Genomic DNA, 26,598 nt, shown 5'->3' on the forward strand with positions numbered 1-26,598 from the left:
CAGAAAAAGTTATCATTCGATGAATGTCCAGGTGGTCTGTTTGGCTGACCAGTACATCTCCCATGTAAATGCCAAGTTCCCAGGGTCAGTGCATGACGCATATGTGATGCGAAATAGCAGCATCCCCTATGTGATGGAGCAGCTACAGAGACAACGTGTGTGGCTAATAGGTGACTCTGGTTACCCCAACCTGCCGTGGCTACTGACCCCAGTGAGGAATCCCCGGACAAGGGCAGAGGAACGCTACAATGAGGCCCATGGGCGTACTAGGAGGGTGATTGAGCGAACCTTTGGCCTCCTGAAGGCCAGGTTTAGGTGCCTGCATATGACCGGTGGATCCCTAATGTACTCACCAAAGAAGGTGTGCCATATCATCGTGGCGTGCTGTATGCTTCACAACCTGGCTTTGCGACGCCAGGTGCCTTTCCTGCAGGAGGATGGTCCAGATGGTGGTGTTGTAGAGGCCGTGGAGCCTGTGGAGAGTGAAGAGGAGGAAGACTCAGAGGACGACACAGACAATAGGGACAGAGTGATACAACAGTATTTCCAGTAACACCCAGGTAAGAATCACCCACGCCATTTCACAATTGCTTATAGCCTCCTGCATCTGTACTTTCTGTAGTTCCCACCAGATCTTTTTGGGTAATTTTTGTTTTTCCCTTCCCTTCTCAGTGCTGTATGACTCAGTGCCTGACTTCTGCTTGGTTTGCCCATGAACTACAGCGTATTGACATTGGTATGTTGTCATCACTAATTGACAGAACAGATATTGAACAGTAATATGTAAAACATTTGCTAATAATACAGCATGACTCCAAACTGATTTGTGTGCAATATGTGATTTATTTACAGTGCTAGATATTGGTACATGTGATTATAAGGGTGATGGGTGGGGGTGGAGTAATGTCCATGGCAGAGTCCAGTTCTCAGTCTCACAGGTGCATTGTCCTTTTGCCTGTGGAAGGATGGAGCAGAGGCAGTTCATGGTTGGACAGGGTGGCAATGTGGGACAGTGGGAAGAGTTCAGGGGGTATGTCCTGCTGGCGGGGGTCTTGACATCCTACTCTGTCTTTTTTTTGGATCTCAGGCTCCTCTTACGGGGTGGTTGTTCTTCAGCAGGAGGTGGGGTTCTGGTGGCCTGTCGTGGTGTTGGGGCCTCCTGTCCACTTGCGCCGGCGGAGGTGGTAGGCTGTTCCTGGTCCGGGCTAGTGACAGGGGCCCTGTGTGGTGCCACATGGTCCCGCAACGCGTCTTCTATCCTGTTGAGGGCCAGGACGATGGTCCCCATTGCGGTCCCGATGATTCTCAGCTCCTCCCTGAACCCCATGTAGCGTTCCTCCTGCTGTGCCTGGATCTCCGTGAACCTGGCCAGTACCGTCGCCATCGTCTCTTGGGAGTGGTGGTAGGCCCCCATGATGGTGGTGAGGGCCTCTTGGAGAGTGGGTTCCCTGGGCCTCTCCTCCCCCCCCTGTCGCACAGCAGCCCTCCGAGCTGCCCGGTTTCCCCCGGCCTCTGTCTCCTGGACGGTGTGCCCGCTCCCACTGCCCCCAGGTCCCTGTTGTTGTTGGGGTGTTGGGTTAGCCTGGGTGCCCTGTAGTGGCAGACACACCGCTGATTGACGTGTCCTAGAGACAGAGGCATGGGCCCGCTGGGTGGGAGCTGTGCTGGTGTTGGCAGAGGGGGTCGGGTCTGGTGTGGCCTGTGGCTGCCTGAGGGGAACCGACTGCCCAGAGGTCCCCGATGGTCCGGGCTGGTCATCAGGTTCAGTGTCGACAGAGCTGCTGTCCTCACTGTGGGCCTGTTCCGGGGGTGGGATGGACATTTCTGGACCCTCCTGGCTGGTGTGTTGGCGTTCGGGACCTGCATGGGGTAAGAGAGTTTGGTTATTGTTTCTGTGTGTGCAATGGCGTGCGTGTTATGGGTGCCCTCGTCCCCCAGTGCAGGCATTCCATTGAGGGAGGTGTTGTGAGGGTAGTTAGTGGGGGGGGGGTAAGTGCAGTGGTCATGCTTGGGTGATGGGTGTCCATGGATTGTGTTGGCATGCAGGAGTTGGTGTAGGGATGGGTGGGTTGTGCTGGTGAGACATTGTCAGGGAGGATGTGTGCTGGGGGTTTGGGGGTGAGGGTGGGGGTGTGGGTTGGCATGCTGGTGGGGTGGGGGGGATATAGTAGTTGAGATTGGACTTACCAGAGTCCATTCCTCCGGCTACTCCTGCGAGGCCCTGAGGATGCAGGATGTTGAAGACCTCTTGCTCCCATGATGTAAATTCGGGAGGGGTGGGTGGGGGTCCGCCGCCAGTCTTCTGGACCGCGATGTTGTGCCTGGAGACCATCGATCGGACCTTCCCCCGTAGGTCGTTCCATCGTTTGCGGATGTCCTCCCTATTCCTGGGATGCTGTCCCACTGCGTTGACCCTGTCCACGATCCGCTGCCATAGCTCCGCCTTCCTAGCTATACTGGTGTGCTGCACCTGTGAGCCGAAGAGCTGGGGTTCCACTCTTAGGATTTCCTCCACCATCACCCGGAGTTCTTGGTCCGAAAAGCGTGGGTGCCTTTGGGGTGCCATGGGGTGGTGTGGGTGAGGTGTGGGGTGGTGTATGTGATGATGAGTATGTTGGTGTGTGGTGCTTTGTGCTACTATGTGGTGTTTGTGATGGTGTAGTGTGCCTCAGTGTGTATTGCTATGGATTGTCTGCTGTGTCTCTCTCTCCTTCTCTCAGTAATTGTGGTCGTAGGGGTTTGTGGGTGATGTGGGGGTGTGTTTTATAGTTGATTGATTGTGTGGGAGTGGGTTGTGTATGTGTATCAGGTGTGTGTATTTGTAATTGTCCAATGTGCCTGTGTTTTGGTGCTGTGTGTGTATTTTGACCGCAGCGGTGTGTACCGCCAATGGAATACCGCGTTGGAAAGCCCGCCGCGTTGATTCGTGGGTCGAAATGGCATGGGCTTATTTCTGTTGGCGTGACGGTGGAGGTTTGGTCATCTCCAGTTTATCGCTGCCCGCTGATGTGGCGGCCTGCAGTGGAGGTCGGATTTTTGGAGGTTTGGCCGTTGTGGGTCAGAATGACCGTGGCGGCTTTCCGTGGCCACGGCGGTGTTATGGCGGTCTTCTGACCGGCGGTAAGCGACTTTTACCGCCGGGGTCAGAATGACCCCCTATATGTTCTATTCTGGACCCTTTCAGTCTGTTCAGTATCAGTGATGTTTTCCTTCCTCTCCCAGACATTGTTTCAAATTAATCTTTTTAAGTGGGGTGTCTTTGAATCTCAAATATATGTAATGCTCATTCATGCAGTTTGCTGTACCGTCATATTTAGAATAATATTTCTCTGGGAATAATGCATTTCCTTAACAGGGTATCACAGCCCTTAACTTACTCAAATATTGATTTCCTGCATACTTTGCAAATGTTGAAATTTATATTTCCTACCAGCAATCTTGTTTTGCAAATGAGTCAATAAACTGTGTAGAATAAATGAATATGTGAATAGTGATCTTGGGTTTCTTCAACTTATTTGGCTTGTGAGAATAATAAAAGGCAGATGAGTCAGACTTGTAATCACTATAAAAATAAGGAAAACGTTTCTCAAAGTTCTAATGCACCCAATGCGTTTAATTATATATTTTTCTAGAGCTGTTTGATCAGTTAATGTAACTGTGTCTGTAATGATGAAAACAAAACACTTCCTGGTGATCTTCTGCATTTCTTCATTTACCTAGATGGCATATGTTCTTAGATCAGTCATTAGCTGTTTGACATTATTTATGTCCTGACAGGTCCAGGAATTATAATCTCTTCAAGGGAGACTTCTGAATTATTTAAAACATAGTGGATTTGAATAATGTTTGTCAGACAGTAGATCTGATAAGGAACATTTTCCCAACAAACTGTCCTGCACAGGATATGCAATGGCGGTCAAAGCATGATTATCCAGTTGTGCTCAGTGAGAAAAAAAATGTGCTGCAGTTCCTGAACTACAGGAGAGGGCACTGCCTTATCAGGAATATTGCTGCTCCGTACTAAAAGCAAAATTATAATCAACATTATAATCCTCATTAGACTGCATAAAACTTCAGATGCAATCAAGATAAATTACCATGTTGGAAACAGATATTTGTCATAAATCCAACAGCACTCTAGAAGCCACCTGTTGAGCTGACTGACTACAGTAGAACGGATTATTACTCTTCTTTCAAAATCTCTATCAGAGTCATTTTCATATAACACAGTTTCTTGCATTGATATAATTTCAATTAATGCGTGATCTGTGGGTGGGTCATGATATTCCACAGCAAATGTCAGTACTGCAGCAACAGGTTCACTCATTGAAACTCATATCTGGTGAAAAGCTGGAGACACATAATTCTCATCATTCAACTGTAAAACATTTGGAGTCTATGTAGGCAAATCCTCCACCTGAGGGAAAACGATGTAGCTATGAATGTGTTTCAGCCGGGCAGACAACACTCTGGACAACACGTTGAAGAACATAGGCTTGGACATCCCTGATGCAATGGCCACTGTTGTTTGAAAAGACCCACTTGCTAGGAAATGGAGTACTGACAGGACCTGACCTAGAGGGGGGATTCCTATGGGATGGCGGATAGCTGACATCAGGTCTGGCTCCAACTGGGCACACAGTTCCAGGATCGTGGTACGATCAACTCTGTATGTGACAATTACATGTCGCTCCTCCATTGTCGACAGGTCCACCAGCGGTCTGTACACCGGAGGATGCCGCCATCTCCTCACCTGTTCCAGCGGACGTGCTCTATGGAGGAGAACAGCGAGCAGAGAGTCAGCCAACACTGAGGTACGTAAACACAACTTTGTAGCAAAATGTTTGAAAATATATAGCTGTATTAGTGTTTAAGCAAAGCCTAGATATTTGTGACGCAGTCAAAATTAATGCTATGTGGCCCCCTGAAATGGCAGCTGCCTTACCTGTAATGTGTGACAAGGGGATACAAGGTAACTGCGCTGGCGTTGGACACTGTCGCGGTAGGCGGTCGAAGACCGCGGCGCAATCCTGCATTGGTTAACATTGGACACTATGGGTCCCAGGAGCCAATGACGATGTACGCCGGCGGTGACGGTATGCACCGCCGCGGACGTCACCGCCATTTTCTCTCTGTTCAATCACTTGATACCTGATCTTCGACAGGAGAGGACCTACACTGCAAGTGCTGCTGTGACCTCAGTCTGGGAGAGACAATGTCTCATGTGTCTGAGGAAAGGACCCCTGCCTTCAGCACGGAGGAGTTGGAGAAACTAGTGGATGGGGTCCTCCCCCAGTACACGCTACTCTACGGTCCTCCAGACAAACAGGTAAGTACACTGTGAGCATGCCGAATGGGCAATGCCTGTGTGAGGTGGTGTTGATGAAAGATGGAAGGGGAGAGAATGAGGTGTGCATGATACAATGGTGAGTGCATGTGCGTCATGACAAGGGTAGGGATGCGGGCCAATGACTGTGACGGTGCAGACGGTTATATCTTCTCCTTTTCCCCTGTACTATTCGTGTAGGTCAGCGCCATCCAGAAGAAGGATATTTGGCATGCCATCACCAAGGAAGTCTGGACCCTGGGGGTCCACCACAGACGGAGCACCCACTGTTGTAAAAGATGGGAGGACATTCACCGTTGGAGGAAGAAGACGGCGGAGACCCAGCTGGGGATGGCCTCCCAACGTGGGAGGGGTGCCCGTCACACCATGACCCCCCTGATGTTCCGGATCGTGGCGATGTCGTATCCGGAGTTGGATGGGCGCTTAAGGGCATCACAGCAGCCACAGGGGGGTGAGTACACTTTCATTCTGCTGATTCAGCGTGCATTGTAGGTGTCTGGGTGGGGGAGGTGGGCTGTGGGTTCCCCTAGGCAAGGGCGAGTTTAGTAGGCAAGGTCCCTTCTTAAGGCAGGCCCTGTGGCACCCCACCCCACCTATGTTCAGAGCCAACTACACCTTGTCAGACTCCTGTGACTTCCATGTGTGCAGCAATCGGGCATAGGCCTTGTAACCCATGTCCCTGAGACTAATTAGGGAAGTGCACGGTGTAGTGCAGGGGGCTTCTGTGTCTGTAGTGTCTGCCAACGGTAGCGGTATTGGATGCACTCAACATGTCTTTCTTCTGTACCCCCCCTTTTTGTGGTTTCCCTGTTCTTGTGTGCATTAGCATCACCAGGCGGAAGAGCAGTGCCAGTGGAGCAGGAGGGAGCTGCATCCCACATGGCCCTGGAGGGTGACATAACAGAGTCAGAAGCCACCAGTGGGACGCAGGGCGAAGCAAGCTCCACGGCGGGGACAGGAGCTGAGACCAGCGATACGGACTCCTCCTCTGATGGGAGCTCCCTTGTGGTGGCGGGCCCCTCTGTGCCCACCGCATCTCCAGGTACAGCTGCCACCCCCCCCTACCAGCACCGCCCTCCCAGCAGCCCCTCAGCGTGTGCCCCGTGGCCGCTCTCCAGGGAGGGTGGGCATCTCCTTCGCCCCAGGTTACTCTGGCCCTGTCCCAGTCAGCCCTGCTGCCCTCAGTGAGGAGGCCATTGACCTCCTCAGGTCCCTCACTTTTGGCCAGTCTACCATTTTGAATGCCATCAAGGGTGTATAGAGGCAGTTGCAACAGACCAATGCATACCTGGAGGGCATTCATTCTGGTCAGGCAGCCCAACAGCGAACTTTTCAGACTCTAGCCTCAGCACTGATGGCAGCCATTGTCTCTGTCTCTAGCCTCCCCCTCTAACTTCCTCCACCCAGACCCAAACCCATGTACATCAGCCTATCCCAAGCACAACATCAGACCAGCATGCACACACGTCAACACACAAGGGAAGCTCAGGCAAACATAAGCACCACACATCCCACAGGCACTCACTCAAGCATCATAAACATGCAGACATACCAACATCCACTGCCTCCACTGTGTCCCCCTCTTCCTCGTCTCCCTCATCCCATTCAGTCTCGTCTCCACTCACACCTGCATGCACTACAACTTCAGCCACTACCTCCATCACCAGCACACTCACCACCACACTCCGCTCATGTGCAGTCACCACCCGCACTACCATTCACACATCCCCGGTATCCTCTCCCAGTATGTCTGTGAGGCCACCTCCCAAGGTAAACAAACGCAGCCACACACCCACCCAACAGCCATCCACCTCACGACATCCTCCAGCCCATGCACCTTCACCCAAAGTCAGCAAACGTACACCTCATACAACCACTACTTCTTCCTCCACTCCCAAACCCCCTCTATCTACGTGTCCCAGTGTGTCCAAAAAACATTTCCTGTCCAACCATGACCTCTTCCCCTCACCTCCCCCACCCCTTCAGTCTCCTAGGGCCCACCTTTCCATGTCCCAATCCAGCACCTCAGCCACAACATCTGCGGGAACAGTGGTGCCAGTAGTAACCGGCTTCTGGAGGGCGCCAAACAGCAGGGCAGCCAGTGTGCCAAGGTGCCAGACCACGGACAGTCCCCCACCTCAAAAGCACAAAAAGATGGCCACTGCCCGGCGGGAGAGAGGCAAAACATCTACCACCAAAGCCTCTCCCACGGGTACAGTTGGGAGTGGGAAGACAGCTGCACCACCATCCAAGGCAGGGAAGGGGCATAGAAAAACAGGCAAGTCGCCGAAAACCTGCATGCCGGACAAGACCGACACCAGCACCGCTGCCAAGCACACCGCCGCCACCAGCACCGCTGCCAAGGACACCGCCGCCACAAGCACCGCTGCCAAGAACACCGCTGCCACAAGCACCGCTGAACAGGACACCGCCGCCACCAGCACCGCTGCCAAGGACACTGCCGTCACCAGCACCGCCGCCACCAGCACCGCTGAACAGGACACCGCCGCCACAAGGAACCAGGACGCCATGGAACCCGAGCTCCAGATACTCCCAGCCTTTATCTTCCTGCTCCTCTACCAGGAACAACAAAGATGGCAGCGAAGACCACAATGAGTACTGCACCTACGACACAGGGGAGAGGGGAGGGAAAAAGAGTGACACACACACGCAACATGCAACACTCCCACCCCCACCCTCACCCACTACAACACACACACAAGTACATGTAGATATATAACATTTACAACCCCCAACCCCCCTGGAAGAATGCAAGGACAAAAGGAAATGAGTTGAACGTTTGTAATCTAATCAAATACAGTAATCAAAAAAAAAATATATATATATATAAATATTTACACTATAAACAAATATATACACCAAGAATACAAGTCCGAGGTAATCCACCATCATAGTCCATTGACCACTGGGACCAAAATGCATGGGTGAGGCCCACACTCAATACCCAATCCAAACGGAGAGAACACTGTGCAGGGGCATCAGATCGAAATAAAACAGGCACCTCAGGGGGAAGGGGGGGCACCTCAGCCGGATGAGTGCACGACGGCTACTCCACGAGGCGGCTCCATGCCCATTGATGTATCCTGGGGAGTGCAAAGCCACAGTCTCTCAAGTCTCTCCAGTGGGTGGGTTGCCTACTGCTGCATCCTGTGGAGTGCAAAGCCACAGTCTCTCAAGTCTCTCAAGTGGCTGGGTTGCCCACTGCTTTATCCTGGGGAGTGCAAAGCCACAGTGTCTCAAGTCTCTCCAGTGGGTGGGTTGCCCACTGCTTTATTCTGGGGAGTGCACAGCCACAGTCTCTCAAGTCTCTCCAGTGGGTGGTTTGCCCACTGCTTTATCCTGGGGAGTGCAAGGCCACAGTCTCTCAAGTCTCTCCAGTGGGTGGTTTGCCCACTGCTTTATCCTGGGGAGTGCAAAGCCACAGTCTCTCAAGTCTCTCCAGTGGGTGGTTTGCCCACTGCTTTATCCTGGGGATTGCAAAGCCACGGTCTCTCATGTGGATGCCTTTCTCCACTGGTTCTGGAGGGGGCCTTTGTGCCCAGTGTGCTTCATCCTGCCAAGGACAGAGGTAGTGGATGTCATTCTCCCCTGGTTCTGAAGGGGGCTTTGTGCCCAGAGTGCTTCATCCTGCCAAGGACAGAGGTAGTGGACATCATTCTCCACTGGTTTTGGAGTGGGCTTTGTGCCCAGAGTGCTTCATCCTGCCAAGGACAGAGGTAGTGGATGTCATTTTCCACTAGTTCTGGAGGGGGCTTTGTGCCCACAGTGCTTCATCCTGCCAAGGACAGAGGTAGTGGATGTCATTCTCCACTGGTGCTGGAGGGGCCTTTGTGCCCAGACTGCTTCATCCTGCCAAGGACTGAGGTAGTGGATCCGACACTCCGCTGACGGTGGGGCAACGTGGAAGTTGTCCAGGCCCCTGGAACTGACCATCAGCCTCGTATGACTGACCACTGGGGATGGCAGCCATGTCTGCGGTGGTGCCACTGGCACAGGATGTGGCATGGCTGCTGGCGGTGCTGGCAGCGGCCTCAGTAGCGGCGGTGCTTCCGGCTCTCTTTGGGCAGCAACGCTGGTGGGGGGCTCACTGAGCGTGCTGCTGGCGACGGTGTCCTGGGCAGCGGTGCTGGTGGGGGGCTCACTGAGCGTGCTGCTGGCGGCGTTGTCCTGGGCGGCGGTGCTGGTGGGGGTCTCACTGAGCGTGCTGCTGGCAGCATTGTCCTGGGTGGCCATGCCTGTGTCGGCGGTGCATGTGGCGGTGCAAGTGGCGGTCTTGTCCACCGTGCAGGTTGGCGGTGACTTCCCTTTCTTTCTCTGCCCCTTCCCCACCTTGGATGGTGGCGCAGCTGTCTTGCCACTCCCAACTCTTGTCCTGGCTGAGCCCTTGGTGGCAGGTGTTTTGGCTTTTTCCCTCCGGCCTGTGGGCAAGTTCTTTTGTTTTGGAGGTGGGAGAATGTCCTTGGCCTGGCTCCTTGGGACACTGGCTGCCCTTCTGCGTGGCGCACTCCAGAAGCCGGTTACTGCTGGCACCACTGTTCCCGGTGATGTGGTGGCTGAGGTGCTGGGTTGGGACCTGGAGAGGCGGACCCTAGGGGACGGAAGGGGTGGAAGAGGTGAAGGGAAGAGGTCAAGGTTTGACAGGAAAAGCTTTTTAGACACACTGGGATGGGTAGATGGAGGGGGTTTGGGAGTGAAGGAAGAGGTAGTGGTTGTAGGAGTGTTCGTTTGCTGACATTGGGTGAAGGTGCATGGGCTGGAGGATGTCGTGAGGTGGATGGCTGTTGGGTGGGTGTGTGACTGTGTTTGTGTAATTTGGGAGGAGAGCTCACAGACACACTGGGAGAGGACACAGGAGATTTGTGAATGGTAGTGGTGGTGGTGAGTGCACGTGAGCGGTGTGTGGTGATGGGCGTGCTGGTGATGGATGTAGTGGCTGAAGATGTAGTGCATGCAGGTGTGAGTGGAGACGTGACAGGGAAGGAGGAGAGAGACATTGAGGAGGGGACACAGTGGAGGCAGTGGCTGTTGGTATGTCTGCATGGGTATGATGCTTGTGTGACAGCATGTGGGATGTGTGGTGCTTATGTTTGCCAGAGCTATCCTTGTGTGTTGATGTGTGTGCATCCTGGTCTGATAGTGTGCTTGGGATAGGCTGAGGTACAGGGTATTGGGTCTGGGTGGAGGAAGTTAGAGGTGGAGGCTGGACACAGGGACAATGGCTGCCATCAATGCTGAGGCCAGAGTCTGAAAAGCTCGCTGTTGGGCTGCCTGACCAGAATGAATGCCCTCCAGGCGTGCATTTGTCTGTTGCAACTGCCTCTCTACACCCTGGATGGCATTCTGAATGGTAGACTGCCCAACAGGGAGGGTTCTGAGGAGCTCAATGTGACTGGGATGAAGGAGATGCCCACCCTCCTGGGTGAGCGGCCACAGGGCATACGCTGAGGGGCTGCTCGGAGGGCGGTGCTGGTAGGGGGTGTGGCGGCTGCACCTGTAGATGCAGTGGGCACAGAGGGGCCTGCCACCGCAAGGGAGCTCGCTTCAGAGGAGGAGTCGGTGTCGCTGGTCTCAGCTCCTGGCCCTCCAGTGGAGCTCCCCTCACCCTCCATCTCACTGGTGAATTCTGAGTCCGTAGTCTCGCCCTCCAGGGCATTGTGGGATGCAGCTCCCTCCTGCTCTGGTGGCACAGCTCCTCCGCCTGATGATGCTAATGCACACATGAACAGGGAGACCACAAAAAGGGGGGGAAAGAAAGTAGAAAGACATGTTCAGTGCATGCAGTGCTGCTACCGTTGGCAGACACTACAGGCACAGCAGCCCTCTGCACCACGCCATCCACTTAGAGTTCCCTAATTAATCCCAGGGACATGGGGTACAAGGCCTATGCCCGATCGCTGCACACATGGAAGTCACAGGAGCCTGACTAGGGGTAGATGGCTTTTAACACTGGTGGGGTGGGGTGCCACATAGCCTGCCTGACGAAGGGACCTTGCCTACAAAAGTCGCCCTGGCCTAGGGGAACTCACAGCCCACTTCCCCCACCCAGACACCTCCAATGCGCGCTGAATCAGATGGATGTGACGGTACTCACCCCTTGTGGCTGCTGTGATGCCCTCAAGCGTCCATCAACTCCGGGTATGCCACCGCCAGGATCTGGAACATCAGGGGGGTCATGGTGCGACGGGCACCCCTCTCACATTGGGAGGCTATTCCCAGCTGGGCCTCTGCCATCTTCTTGCTCCAGCGGCGAATGTCCTCCCATCTTTTACGGCAGTGGGTGCTCCGTCTGTGGTGGACCCCAAGGGCCCGGATTGCATGCCAAATATCTTTCTTCTGGTGGGCGCTGACCTACAGGAATAGTACAGGGGAAAAGGAAAAACTATAACCGTCCGGACCGTCACAGTCATTGGCCCACGTTCCCACCCTTGCCCTGACGCACATCCACTCACTGTCATTTCATGCACGCCTCATTCCCCCCCCATCTCCCATCCACAAAACCGCAAACAAGCATTGCCCATACAGCATGCTCACAGTGTACTCACCTGTGTATCTGGAAGACCGTAGAGTAGCGTGTACTGGGGGTGGACTCCATCCACTAGTTTGTCCAACTCCTCCGATGTGAAGGCAGGGGCCCTTTCCCCAGACACTTGAGCCATTGTCGCTTCCAGACTGAGGTCACAGCAGCACTTGCAGTGTAGGTCCTCTCCTGTCGAAGATCAGGTATCAAGTGAGTGAACAGAGGGAAAATGTCGGTCACGTCCGCGGCGGTGCATACCGTCACCGCCGGCGTACATCGTCATTGGCTCCTGGGACCCATAGGGTCCAATGTTAACCAATGCAGCATTGCACCGCGGTCTTCGACCGCCTACCGCGACGGTGTCCAACGCCAGCGCAGTTACCTCGTATCCCCTTGTCCCACACTACAGGTCAGGCAGCCGCCATTTCTGGGGGGCCACATGGCATTAATTTTAAATGCGTCTCACTTATCTAGGCCTTGCATACACACTAAGACAGGCCCATAGCGGATTGACAAATGTGTGCAATAAAGTTGTTTACTTCGTACCTCAGTGTTGGTTTACCCTCTGATCGCTGTTCTCATCCATAGGGCACGTCCGCTGGGGCAGGTGAGGAGATGGCGGCATCCTCCGGTGTACAGACCACTGGTGGACCTATCGACAATGGAAGAGCGACATGTAATAGTCACCTACAGAGTTGATCGTGCCACAATCTAGGAACTGTGTGCCCAGTTGGAGCCAGACCTGATGTGAGCTATCCGCCATCCCACAGGAATCCCCCTCTAGTGCAGGTCCTGTCAGTACTCCATTTCCTTGCAAGTGGGTCCTTTCAAACAACAGTGGCCATTGCATCAGGCATGATCCAGCCAATGTTCTCTAATGTGTTGTCTAAAATGTTGTCTGCCATGCTGAAACACATGCGCAGCTACATCGTTTTCCCTAAGGTGGAGGATTTGCCTACAGTGAAAGGTGACTTCTATGCCCTGGGACATATCCCCAACATCATAGGTGCCATTGATGGGACACATGTGGCCTTGGTATCCCCCCAGCAGCAGTGAACAGGTGTACAGAAATCAGAAGAGTTACCATTCAGTGAATGTGCAGATGTTGTGTTTGGCCGACCAGTACATCTCCCATGTGAACACCAAGTTTCCTGGCTCAGTGCATGACGCTTACATTCTAAGGAATAGCAGCATCCCTTATGTGGTGGGGCAACTCCAGAGACACTGTGTGTGGCTAATAGGTGACGACAAGGACCCTATACAGTGTGAATAGTTGTCTGGGTCTGGAGTTGTCTCTAAGGGTTAGTGTGTGTCTAACAGTTGTCCCTCGACATTTGCAGGTGAACCTGGCTACCCCAACCTGTCATGGCTACTGACCCCAATGAGGAATCCCAGGTAAGGGCAGAGGAACGCTACAATGAGGCACATGGGCGATCTAGGAGGATTATAAAGAGGCCCTTCGGCCTCCTGAAGGCCAGGTTCTGGTGCCTCCATATGACAGGTGGTTCCTATTCTACTCACCAAAGAAGGTGTGCCAGGTCATCATGGCCCGCTGTATGCTTCACAACTTGGCGTTGCGACGACAGGAGCTTTTTCTGCAGAAGGATGGTCCAGATGGAGGTGTTGTGGCAGCTGTGGAGCCTGTGGACAGTGGAGACAAGGAAGCAGAAGAAGAGGACATAGACAACAGGAACACAGTGATCCAGGAATACTTCCAGTGAGACACAGGTAAGAAGACAACACTGCCTGCTACATCTGACTTAATTCTTCTACCTCTCATCTGTCTGTCATTTTCACCCATTGTATGGACACTGACTTGTCACTTTCCCTTTCAATTTCACAGATGTGGGTCCCACTGTTACATTGGATATAGCATTTTTCCACAGTTATTGCAAATACACATTTTCGAAAGCACGGACTGACTCCAGATTGTTTTGTGATTTAATGGTGTTTATTTAAGTGCTAAATAGTGGAGGGGGTTGTAAAATGGTCAGGGGTGATGGTGGAGGAATGTACATGGCAGAGTCCAGTCTATTAGTCTCACAGGTCTCATTTCTTGGCGGGGGTCTTGGCATTGTTCTCTGTCTTTGTCCTGGATCTCAGGGACCGCTTGTGGGGTGGTTCTCCATCTGCAGGGGGTGGGGTGCTGGTGTTGTGGTCCTGTGGCGGTGCCTCCTGTCCACTAGCGCCGGTGGAGGTGGTGGGCAGTTCATCGTCCAGGCTAGTGTTAGGGGCCCCTTGTTGTGCCACAGTGTCCCTCCTGGTGTTGACGAGTTCCCTCAGCACCCCTACAATGGTGCCCAGGGTGGAATTGATGTATTTGAGTTCCTCCCTGAACCCCAAATACTGTTCCTCCTGCAGCCGATGGGTCTCCTGAAACTTGGCCAGTACCGTTCCCATCGTCTCCTGGGAATAGTGGTAGGCTCCCCTGATGTTGGAGAGGGCCTTGTGGAGAGTGGGTGCCCTGGGCCTGTATTCCCCCTTTCGCACAGCAGCCCTCCCAGTTCCCCTGTGTTCCTGGGCCTCTGTCCCCTGAACTGTGTGCCCACTACCACTACCCCCTGGTGTTGTTGGGGTGGTGGGTTAGCCTGGGTTCCCTGTAGTGGTGGACACACTGCCGCTTGACGTGTCCTGGGGACAGAGGGATGGGCCCGCTGGGTGGGTGCTGTGCTGGTGTTTCCAGAGGGATGAAGCTCTGTAGTGGCCTGTGCCAGTGTGAGGGGAACCGACTGTCCCGAGGTCCCAGATGGGCCGGGCAGGTCATCTTGATCCAGTTGGACAGAGCTGCTGTCATCACTGTGGGCCTCTTTTGTGGGTGGAATGGACATGTCTGGACCCTCCTGTCCGGTGACGTTGGGTAGGGGTCCTGCAGGGGTGTAAAGGCATGATTATTGCATCTGTGTGTGCCATGGTGTGCAATGGGTGGGTCACCCTGTACCCCAGTGCTTGCATTCTTGTGTGGGACCTTCGGTGATAATGGTTTAGGGGGGTGTATGGGTATGTGCAGTGGACATGCTTTGGTGAAGGGTTTCCATGCTTTGGTGTTGCATGCAGTGATTGGGTTTGGGATGTGTGGTTTGTGATAGTGGGACATGTGTGAGGAGTTGGAGAGATGGGGGTGAAGGCGAGGGTGGGGGTATGTGATAGTATGCAGGTAGGGTGGGGGATATGGTAGTTAAAGGTTTGACTTATCAGAGTCCATTCCTCCAGCTACTCCTGCGAGGCCCTCAGGATGCAGTATAGCCAAGACCCGCTCTTCCTATGTTGTTAGTTCTGGGGGAGGAGGTGGGGGTCTGCCGCCAGTCCTCTGAACCGTTATCTGGTGTCTTGAGACCACGGAACGCACCTTCCCCCGTAGGTCGTTCCACCTCTTCCTGATGTCATCCCGTGTTCTTGGGTGCTGTCCCACGGCGTTGACCCTGTCCACGATTCTGCACCATAGCTCCATCTTCCTAGCTATGGTGGTGTGCTGCACCTGTGATCCGAATAGCTGTGGCTCTACTCAGATGATTTCCTCCACCATGACCCTGAGCTCCTCCTCAGAATACCTGTGGTGTCTTTGCGGTGCCATGGGGTGGTGTGGGTGATGTGTCGGGTGGTGTGTGTTGTGATGTGTGGGGTGATATTTAGAGGTGTGTTGTGTGCTTGGGGTGCGTGGATGTTGTGTGAGTGATGGTGTTGAGTGCCTGTGGATGCTAGTGTCGTTTCAGGTGGTGTCTCTCTCTGGCCTTCTGTCGCAATTGTTGTCGTAGGGGTTTGTGGGTGATGTTGGTGTGTGTTTTACATTGTATTGGGTGTGTAGGGGTGGTGTGTGTATGTGTATCAGGTGTGTGTATTTCGATTTGTCCGATGTGGTTGTGTTTTGTAAGTGTGTGTGTATTTTGAGCGTGGCGGTGTGTACTGCCAATGGAATACCGCGATTGAAAGACCGCCGCATGGATTCGTGGGTCGTGATTGTGTGGGCGTATTCCTGTTGGTTTGACGGTGGAGGTTTTGTTATCGCCAGTTTATCACTGACCTTTGGTGTGGCGGTCTTGTGTGGGTGTCTAGATTTTAGCGGATTCCGAGCTGTGGGTCATAATAGCTGTGGCGGAATTCCGCAGCCCGGGCAGTGCGTTGGCGGTCTTCTGCATGGTGGTAAGCGGCTTTTACTGCCAATGTTGTAATGACCCCCTAGATGTCTCTTCAGCCATGGAATCTTCCCCATATTTAATTATTTTTAACATTTGCCACACAAATCCACCATCTGCTGCATATTTAGCAGATTTCACCAAGAGTACATTCTAAAATGAATGGATCAAAAGCTACTAAAATATTGATAAATGTGGTTGTGTGTAATGCCAGCCCTTGTGAAAAAGTTAACTGATGACATTTCAGTTGGTAAATGTAGTATTCCACATGTTAAAATGCTACTAATGAGGTAAAACGTTGATGTCAAATTACTACCAGTTACTGGTTTACAAAATAATAAAACAACCTATCTCACATTGTTGAAAATTTTGCTGCATGATATGTCTTGTCCTGTCACCTAATTCTTCCTACTGCAAAGAGTAATACTTTGGACGTCCATTGCCTCATCATCCCAGTATCCCTGATGTGGGAAGGTTGAAGAATTGTGAGCAAGGGCCTGTACAAGCTGCATGACCTTGTCATGATACCTTACATTATCTAAACCCAGTATCCATTGTTTTCCCAGGTGCAAATCAAAGATGATACTGTAGACCCCTAGTCTTACTCTATGAGTGGCTTAAAAGTGTACCTGGGTGCATTGAGGGACATATATAAAATATTTTCGTACAGGGCAGCACTGCAAGGCTTTCTCCTGTGCTGCCTTGCGTCAAATGAAAAGGGCAGAAATGGGACCATATACAACCATTCTCAAAGAAGAAGGGGTCACTTGGGGACCATCTTCCCATTTCTGAATGGATTACCACCTATATGAACTTAGGGGCAAAATATGAATGTTGTGCAACCACATTTCGGTTGCAAAACATTCCTATATACCACTGCGATTTGGTATTAAGAACAGACTCTCTGCTATTTGGTATTAGGTAGAGGCATCCTAAACACTTCCCAAAGCCCAATCGCAAACCCAAATTGTGATTTGGTAACAGGTTATCAAATTGAAATTTGGGCTTGGTGCACAGAAAAACACATTTTTGCAGTTTTAACAAAACAAAAAAGGTGTTGCACATGTGGACTCAGGGCTACATTTATTGATTTCAACTGTGGAGAGTCATTTATCTGCCGGAATACCATGTAGCTAACAAGAAGTATAACCAAGCCATCATAACATGAGACAAGAGAAAACTGGAACCTATTAATACCTCATCTTGACAGAACTTAAAACAACATGCCAGAAATACTATTTTAGGTATTCTAGTTAGGTCATCTTGTATTTTTTTTGCATGCTTAAGTAGTGGCTACATTTTTATACATGATTGTTGAATATGTGTGTATTTAAGGGCGTTTGCCTGTATGTTACATAAGACAAAAATAAATATTTGAAAATATTACAAATTGAAATGGTAAATGAATTGATATTGGTAGAAATGGTGAAAGGAACCAATACTTTATCATTAACATGATTATACGGTCAATTTCAAGTTGATTTCAAATGACATAAATACTGATGGCTTCCAACTCCAAGTTTCACACAAAGTCAAGTCACTTGGATTAATCTTGAACACAAATCTCACACAAGGAAGACGTTGCCCAAAAAAGTCCTGATATCAATACTGTCTTCTAAAGAAAGTGAAGTAGTAGAAAGTGAAGTAGTTCCTGAAAGTGACAAAAGGACAGCTGTTCAAGCCCTTGTTCTCTTGCATTAGGAGAGTGTCAGTGCCCTTCTACGCTATTTTTAGGACTGAACAATAGCCCCCTTTAACGCATCCTAAACAATACTGCTTTTGTCATCTAGTGCAAGAAGATATATGATCACATCACTCTGGTTTTGAAAAAACTTCATTGACTTCAATGTCATGCCTGCAACAACTTCAAAACTAGTTCAATGACACAATAGTGATTCACACAAATGCCATACACAAAAATATTAGAAACTAAATATTGTTAACAAAAATAATGCTTTCCTATACTCAACTAATAAAATGAAACTTTTGTTTTTACTAATATTCAAACTGAAATATTAGTACAAAATAAATTGCCATTTGAAAACATGTGATTACTCAAACATATTGCCTAAAACAATATGGAATACAATAACATCGTGAAAATAATTGCATTATCGTTATTAATGATAAACATATCTACTTTTTACTTTAAACAAAGCATTAAAATGCCCATAAAATTATGAATCACCCCAAATAAAAATATAACTAAATATATAACAAATACATAACAACAAGAGTTAAACAATATTTACATAAACTATAGCCATTTTAACATTTCACTATTTATATATAATATATATATATATATATATATATATATATATATATATATATATATATATATATATATATATATATATGAAGCAACAGATTATTGTCAGTTATTAAAATCGTTTTTATTCAAAATAAATCACACCAAGCCACACAATAATCCCAATGCATTTTGGTAAATGCCTTTGCTTTTTTCCATGAACTTTAAAAACACACAGTCCTTCCTTTATATCTCCAATCCCAGGTCTTAGATGTACAACTAGTCCAAGGCATAGGCGATTCCCCGAGTAATCTCCATCTTGGAAGGTTGCACATTACGCAGTTTAACAATGATGTTATAATACTCCTCATTCATTAGTGCTCAGGAACCATTTTTTGAACATTCATAATAGCATTACACTCACATATCGCAATAGTCTTCAAACTTTGAATTCATCATAATGTAAAGTGCAACATACTTGGGTGGAAAATGCCATTCAATCGATAAATGGAGCCAATACCCCTTGAATATAATCAGCCCTGAAACTTATCAAATTCTTTGACCTGCTGGTGAAAATCTCATGTCACTATGTCAAGCATTTGATGAATATTGAGATAAAGTGCTTGATGCTCTGATATCCAATATATCCACTGGGCACTTGAATTCCAACCTAATTACCATCTTAAAAAAGCATTTAATAATATATTCAACAACAAATGGATATGCCAGAACTCATCATAAATAGATATTGGCTTTTAAGCAACTTGAGAATAAAAGTTCACATTTGAATTCAAATAAACTGCACAGTGCTAATAAGTATGTAACATTCGCAAATAGTGAATAATGAAAACAGTTTTAAACTAAATGCAGTAATATCCATAAAATCACCTATTATGGAACCTAATGGCTCCCCAATTGTTTAAAGGATTTTTTAAGACCAAATATCTAAACGATGCAATCCATGAACCAGCATTTCAATAGCTAAGTCAGGTATCACTGTCATCTTAAGTCATGTATCATAACTTTGTATAAACTTATAAATTAACACTTTGTCATGTGATAAATATTTATGTATTGCTGCAACAAATTCTTGAATTTAAATAGGCCATTAAAGTAAAACATTTTAGGGAAGAGCCCTGTGCCAGATAGCTTCTGTAGTTGATAATGTTACGATGGTATTTTTTTAATAAAACATACCAGTACAAAATGGATGGCACCTCATCCGCTAGAACACAGATATACATGATGATGGTAAGGTGATGGATTTTGCCTTCCCAAAAGCAATCAAAGCACATTGGGGTATCTTATATTCTCATATTAAATCAGGTGTCTACATCCCCCACAGAATGGTGGCTAAGCTTATTATTGACAAATTACTGGAAAATCAAGGGCAATATATACTAATCCTAAAACCCATTTTTGATATGGCAGGGATGAGGATCTCTCTAATAGGACTCTTAAATCCACCAACCTGTGAAATAAATCACACAAAAAAACATTAAAACTTATCAAAATTGTGAAACCTTGTTTCCGCCCGCCGGCTCACAGAAAGGATCGGTTGGGACATTGAGGGCGGCTCAACATGGAGCCGCCGTCAATGCCTCTGTGCGGCAGGTGCAGTGGCACCCATCACGCAGATCACTGCCCGAAAATCGGGCAGTGACCTGCGCAACAGGGCTCTGCACCGGGGTCCCTGCATTGCCCATGCAAAGTGCATGGGCAGTGCAGGGGCACCCCCTCCACTAGCCTTTTCCTGGCGTGATATCCCGCCAGGAAAAGGCTGGCAGAAAATGAAACATTATCCGCAGGGTAGCGCTGCTACCCTGGCAGATGGTGTTTCATCCCACTGCCAGGCTGCCTGATGGTGGGAGCCTTGTGGTGGGTGACAGCTGCCGCAGGCGGCTGTCACCATCTCTGTTATATGGCGGTTCGGCCCGCCATGCCGGCTGGCGGCTTCAGATGCCACTGCCGGCTTGGTGGGCCGAACCTCCATGTTCCAAATGAGGGCCTAAGTTATAATACATTATGGCGGTCATTCTGACCGCGCCGCCCGCCATGCGGTTACCGCCGAATGACCGCACCGCGGTCAAAAGACCGCGGCGGTCATTCCAACTTTCCCGCTGGGCCGGCGGGCGACCGCCAAAAGGCCGTCCGCCGGCCCAGCGGGAAAGCCCCTGCAACGAGGAAGCCGGCTCCGAATGGAGCCGGCGGAGTTGCAGGGGTGCGACGGGTGCAGTGGCACCCGTCGCGATTTTCACTGTCTGCAAAGCAGACAGTGAAAATCTTTGTGGGGCCCTGTTAGGGGGCCCCTGCACTGCCCATGCCAGTGGCATGGGCAGTGCAGGGGCCCCCAGGGGCCCCACGGCACCCGTTCCCGCCATCCTGGTTCTGGCGGTGGACACCGCCATAAACAGGCTGGTGGGAAGGGGGTCAGAATCCCCATGGCGGTGCTGCAAGCAGCGCCGCCATGGCGGATTCCCTGGGCCAGAGGAAAACCGACGGGAAACCGACGGTTCCCCTTTTCTGACCGCGGCTTTACCGCCAGGGTCGGAATGACCCCCTATGTCCCTTATTACGACGCTGGCGGTAAATGCTGCCGACTGCCATGCTTACGGCCACCAAGATACCATGACTGTAGTGGTATACTGTTACGGGTATTATGACCCACACAGAGAAATCCACCACTATACAGACACCCACACAAGTCTGCCAGCCTAAAGGTCAGTGATAAACCGGCGGTACCAAAACCCACACCGTTACGCCAACAGAAATACGCCCACAGCATCAGGACCCCGAATCACCACAGTCGTCTTTCAACCGCAGTAAACCATTGGCGGTACGCACCACCGCTCTCATAATACACACACACTAACAAAACTACACCACATTGGACAATTCAAACTACACACACCTGACACACATACACACACCACACCCACACACCCAATCCAATATAAAGCACACATCCACAATACCCACAATCCCTTACAATGAAAAGAATATTGCCAACTGACAGAGAGACAAGCCAGGAGCACCCACACAATCTGAGCCACATAACACCATAACAAATATACCATCCATGCACCTCACAAAACACACCCCAACACATCACCCCATGCACCCTCACACATACCACTCACACTACACCCATGGCTCTACAAAGACACCCCAGGTTCTCAGAGGAGGAGCTAAGGGTCATGTGGAGGAAATCATCTGGGTAGAGCCACAGCTATTCGGATCACAGGTGCAGCAGACATCCCTTTCAAGGATGTTGGAGATCTGGTGGAGAGTCGTGGACAGGGTTAACGCCATGGGACAGCACCCAAGAACAAGGGATGACTTCAGTAAGAGGTGGAATGACCTACGGGGGAAGGTGCGTTCGTGGTTGCAAGACACGAGGTAGCCGTACAGAGGACTGGCAGTGGGCCCCCACCGCCTCCCCACAACTAACAACATGGAAGGAGCAAGTCTTGGTGATCATGCATCCTGAGGGCCTCACAGGACTAGCAGAAGGACTTGACTGTGCTAAGTCAAATTTTTACTACTTCATCCCCTCCACCCCAGCTGCATGCCATCACAAATTCCCACCTCTACCCTCAGCCCCATCACTCCACCACCTCACATATACCCCACCATCACAACCCACCCATTCCCAATACCAAGCCCTGCATGCAACAACAATGCATGGACACCCATCACAGACCTGCATGGACACTCATCACCACAGCATGCACACTAGTGACCATCACTTAGCCAAATGAAACTCACACAAGCCAAAGCTACCTTGCTAATAACAACCATAGAGGGAAACATACCCATGCACAAGATGGCACATGCAGATACAATAACACTGCATTTCATCCCCAAAGGACCCCCACTCAACGTCACCGGAGAGGAGGTACCACCGGTCAAGGATTTATAGAGCGCACTAATCAACCATTGGGGTCTCAAGGCGCTGGGGGGAGCTACTTGTCGTAGAGCCATGTCTTGAGGCGTTTGCTGAATGTCAAGAAGTCTTGGGTCTGGCGAAGGTGGAGCGGTAATGAGTTCCAGGTCTTGGCGGCTAGGTGAGAGAAGGATCTTCCTTCGGCGGTGGTGCGGCGGATACGGGGGATGGAGGAGAGGGCGAGGCTGGCGGAGCGAAAATTGCGGGTGGGGGTGTGTAAGATGAGTCTGTCGTTGAGGTATGCTGGGCCGGTGTCGTGGAGGGCCTTGTGTGCATGGATGAGGAGTTTGAAGGTGATCCTCTTTGATACTGGTAGCCAGTGAAGGTCTTTGAGGTGGGGGGAAATGTGTTTGCGGCGTGGGATGTCCAGAATGAGGCGGGCGGATGCGTTCTGGATTCTTTGCAGCTTTGTTATGAGTTTGGTTGTTATTCCTGCATATAGGGCGTTTCCGTAGTGCAAACGGCTGCTGACCAGGGCGTGGGTGACAGTTTTCCTGGTTTCGACGGGAATCCACTTGAAGATTTTGCAGAGCATGCAGAGAGTGTTGTAGCAGGAAGAGGAGATGGCATTGACCTGCTGAGTCATGCTGAGTGTGGAGTCCAAGATGAAGCCTAGGTTGCGTGCGTGGGGGGTGGGTGAGGGCGCGGTTCCTAGGGAGGTGGGCCACCAGGAGTCATTCCAAGTTGAGGGGTTGGTGCCAAAGATGAGGATTTCTGTCTTTTCTGTGTTTAACTTGAGGTGGCTTGATTCCATCCAGCTGGTGATGGCGTGAAGTCTGTTGTGGAGGTTGTTCTTTGCATCTGCGTAGGAAACTATGTTGATGTGGTGGGTTCGTGCAATGTTGGCAAGGGGGGCCATGTAAACGTTGAAGAGCGTGGGGCTGAGTGAAGATCCTTGGGGAATGCAACAGATGATTCTGGAGGCTTCTGACAGGAACGGTGGGAGGCAGACTCTCTGGGTTCTTCCTAGGAGAAATGACGAGATCCAGTCGAGTGCCTTGTCTCGGTTTCCAGCGTTGTGGAGGCGTGTGTGGAGAGTGTGATGACATACCGTGTCGAAAGCTGCGGAGAGGTCCAGGACGATGAGTGCTGCTGTTTCTCCAACATCCAGTCCCCACACAGAAGAGGCCCACAGTGATGACAGCAGCTCTGCACACCTAGATCACGATTACCAACCTGGCCCATTAAGGACCTCTGGACAGTCGGTTACCCCCAACCTTCCACAGAGCCTGCCCCTCAGGAAACACCACCACATCACCCACCCAGTGGGCCCATGCCACTGTCCCCAGGACACGTCAATCAGCAGTGTGTCCACCACTACAGGGACCCCAGGCAAGCCCACTAACCCAAGACAATCAGGGACCTGGGATCAGTGGCAGTGGGCACACGGTTCAGGGGACGGAGGCACAGGACAACAGGGAAGATGGGAGGACTGCTGAGCGAAGGGGGAGGACTGGCCACGGGTAACCACTCTCCACGAGGCACTCTCATACATCCTGGGAGCATACCACCATTCCCAGGAGACCATGGGCACGGTACTGGCCAAGTTTCAGGAGACCCAGCTGCAGCAGGAGGGACACTACATGCGGATCAGGGAGGACTTGAAGTCTATTAACACCATCCTGGTCACCATTGCAGGGGTGCTGGCAGACATGGCCAACACCATGAGGGAGACACTGGCATACCACTGGGCCCCTGATAGTAGCCCAACCGATGAACAACCTTCCACGTCCGCTGGTGCTAGTGGACAGGAGACCCCGCCACACGACCAACAGGCCACCAGGACCCCACCCCCTGCAGAAGGAGAACCACCCCGCAAAGGTCCCTGCGATCCAGGCAGAAGACAGACAACATTGCCAAGACCCCCACCAGGAAATAAGACTCTCCTGAATGTCACCCTTCTGTCCCACTCTGTCACCCTGTCCATCCTGGAACTGACATTGCTCCCCTTCCTATGCCCACAGAATGAGGTGCCCAGATCTGTGAAATGGAAAGCCAAAGTGAACTGTCAGTGTCCATAGACAGAGGTTAAGAGGCTGACTTATACAATGTCCTACAGTAGTCAGATATGAGAGGAGCAGTGCCAGTCTCTTACCTGTGTGTCCCTGGAAGTACTGCATGATGATGTTAGTTCAGTTGTCAATATCTTCTTCCTCTGCCTCCTCTTCCTCCCTGTCCACAGGCTCCACAGCTGCCACAAGACCATCACCAGGCCCATCCTCCTGTAGAAGAGGAACCTGGCGTAGCAATTCCAGGTTGTGCAACATGCAGCATGCCATGATTATCTGGCACACCTTCTTCGGTGAGTAGTATAGGGAGCCACCTGTTAGATGGAGGCACCGGAATCTGGCTTTCAGGAGGCCGAATGTTCTCTCAATAACACGCCTAGTTAACCCATGTGTCTCATTGTAGCATTCCTCTGCCCTTGTCCTGGCATTCCTCACTGGGGTCAGTAGCCATGAGAGGCTGGGGTAACCAGAGTCACCTGCAAAATTTCGAGGGATATCTGTTAGACATACACTAACACCTAGGGACTACCCCATACCCAGACACCTATTCTTACTGTGCCGGGACCTTGGGCTCACCTATTAGCCACACCTGGTGCCTCTGGAGTTGGCCCATCACATAAGGGTTACTGCTATTCCTCAAAATGTAAGCGTCTTGCACAGAGCCAGGATACTTGGCATTCACATGAGAGATGTACTGGTCTGCCAAACACACCATCTTCACATTCATTGAATGGTAGCTTTTTCGATTTCTGTACACTTGTTCATTTCTGTGGGGTGGGACAAATGTCACATGTGTACCATCAATGGCATCAATGATGTTGGGGATATGTCCCAGGGCATAAAAGTCAGCCTCCGCTGTGGGCAAATCCTCCACCTGGTGGAAAACAATGTAGCTGCGCATGTGTTTCAGCAGGGCTGACAACACTCTGGTCAACAAGTTAGAAAACATTGGCTGAGACATCCCTGATGCAATGGCCACTGTAGTTTGAAAGGAGCCACTTCCCAGGAAATGGAGCACTGACAGGACCTGCACTAGAGGGGGTATTCCTGTGGGATGGCGGATAGCTGACATCAGGTCTGGCTCCAATTGTGCACACAGTTCTTGGATTGTGGAATGATCAAGTCTGAAGGTGATAATGATGTGTCTGTCTTCCATTGTCGACAGGTCCACCAGGACGACGAAGGATGACACCATCTGCCCCAGCGGATGTGCCCTATGGAGGAGAATGGTGAGCAGAGGGTCATGTACCACATAGTTTGCACAAGTGTGTTTTCAGTAATGTGAGTAAATCCGGGTGTGGCGCTGTTTGTCCGTATATCTGTCAAATAGTGCTGTGTTTCAGTTAGGTGCCATGCCATGTGCCCCCCTGTAAGGAGGGACAAGGGGAAATGAGGTAACTGTGCTGGCCTTGTGCAGCGTTGTGGTAGGCGGTCGAAGACAATTTAGCATTGGTTATCATTAGGCCCTATGGGTTCCAGGAGCCAATGATGATGTGCTCCGGCGGTGACGGTAAGCACCGCCGCTAACGTGATCGCCATTTTCTATCGCTTCACTCACTTGATACCAGACCTTCAACAGGAGAGGATCTACGCTGCAAGTGCTGCTGTGACCTGTGTCTGGAAGCGACAATGGCTCACGTGTCTGGGGAAAGGGCCCCTGCCTTCACTGCAGAGGAGTTGGACAAACTGGTGGATGAGGTCCTCCCCAGTACACGGTACTCCACGGTCCTCCAGACAAACAGGTGAGTAAACTGTGAGCATGATGCGTGGGCAATGCCTGTTTGGAGTGGTGTGGATGGAAGATACATGTGGCGGGGGCTGAGGCCTGCATGTGAGGATGGTGAGTGTATGTGCGACAGGGCATTGGTGGGAACTGGTGGGCAATGAGTATGATGGCCGGGAGAGTAATTTCCTTTTATCCTGTACGTTACCGCTAGGTCAGCGCCCACCAGATGAAGGGTATTTGGCATGCCATCGCCAAGGAAGTGCGGACGCTGGGGGTCTATCATAGATGGAGCACCCACTGCTGAAAGAGATGGGAGGACCTGCGCTGCTGGAGCAAGAAGACGGTGGAGGCCCAGCTGGGGCAGGCTTCCCAACGTGGAAGGGGTGCCTGTCGCACCATGCCCCCCCTGATGTTCCGTATCCTGGCGGTGGCATATCCGGAGTTGGATGGGCGCTTGAGGGCATGACAGCAGCCACAAGAAGATGAGTAAAGTGTCATTCACCTGACTCCTCGCACTTTACGAAGGGTCTGGATGGGGGATGTGGGCTGTGGTGTCCCCTAGGCCAGGGCGAACTTGGTAGGGTAGGTCCCATGTTAGGCAGGGTCTGAGGCACTCCAAATCCAATAGTGTTAGTGGGCATCTACAACTAG

The sequence above is a fragment of the Pleurodeles waltl genome, chromosome 8 (assembly GCF_031143425.1).
Source record: "Pleurodeles waltl isolate 20211129_DDA chromosome 8, aPleWal1.hap1.20221129, whole genome shotgun sequence".
NCBI lineage: Eukaryota > Metazoa > Chordata > Amphibia > Caudata > Salamandridae > Pleurodeles > Pleurodeles waltl.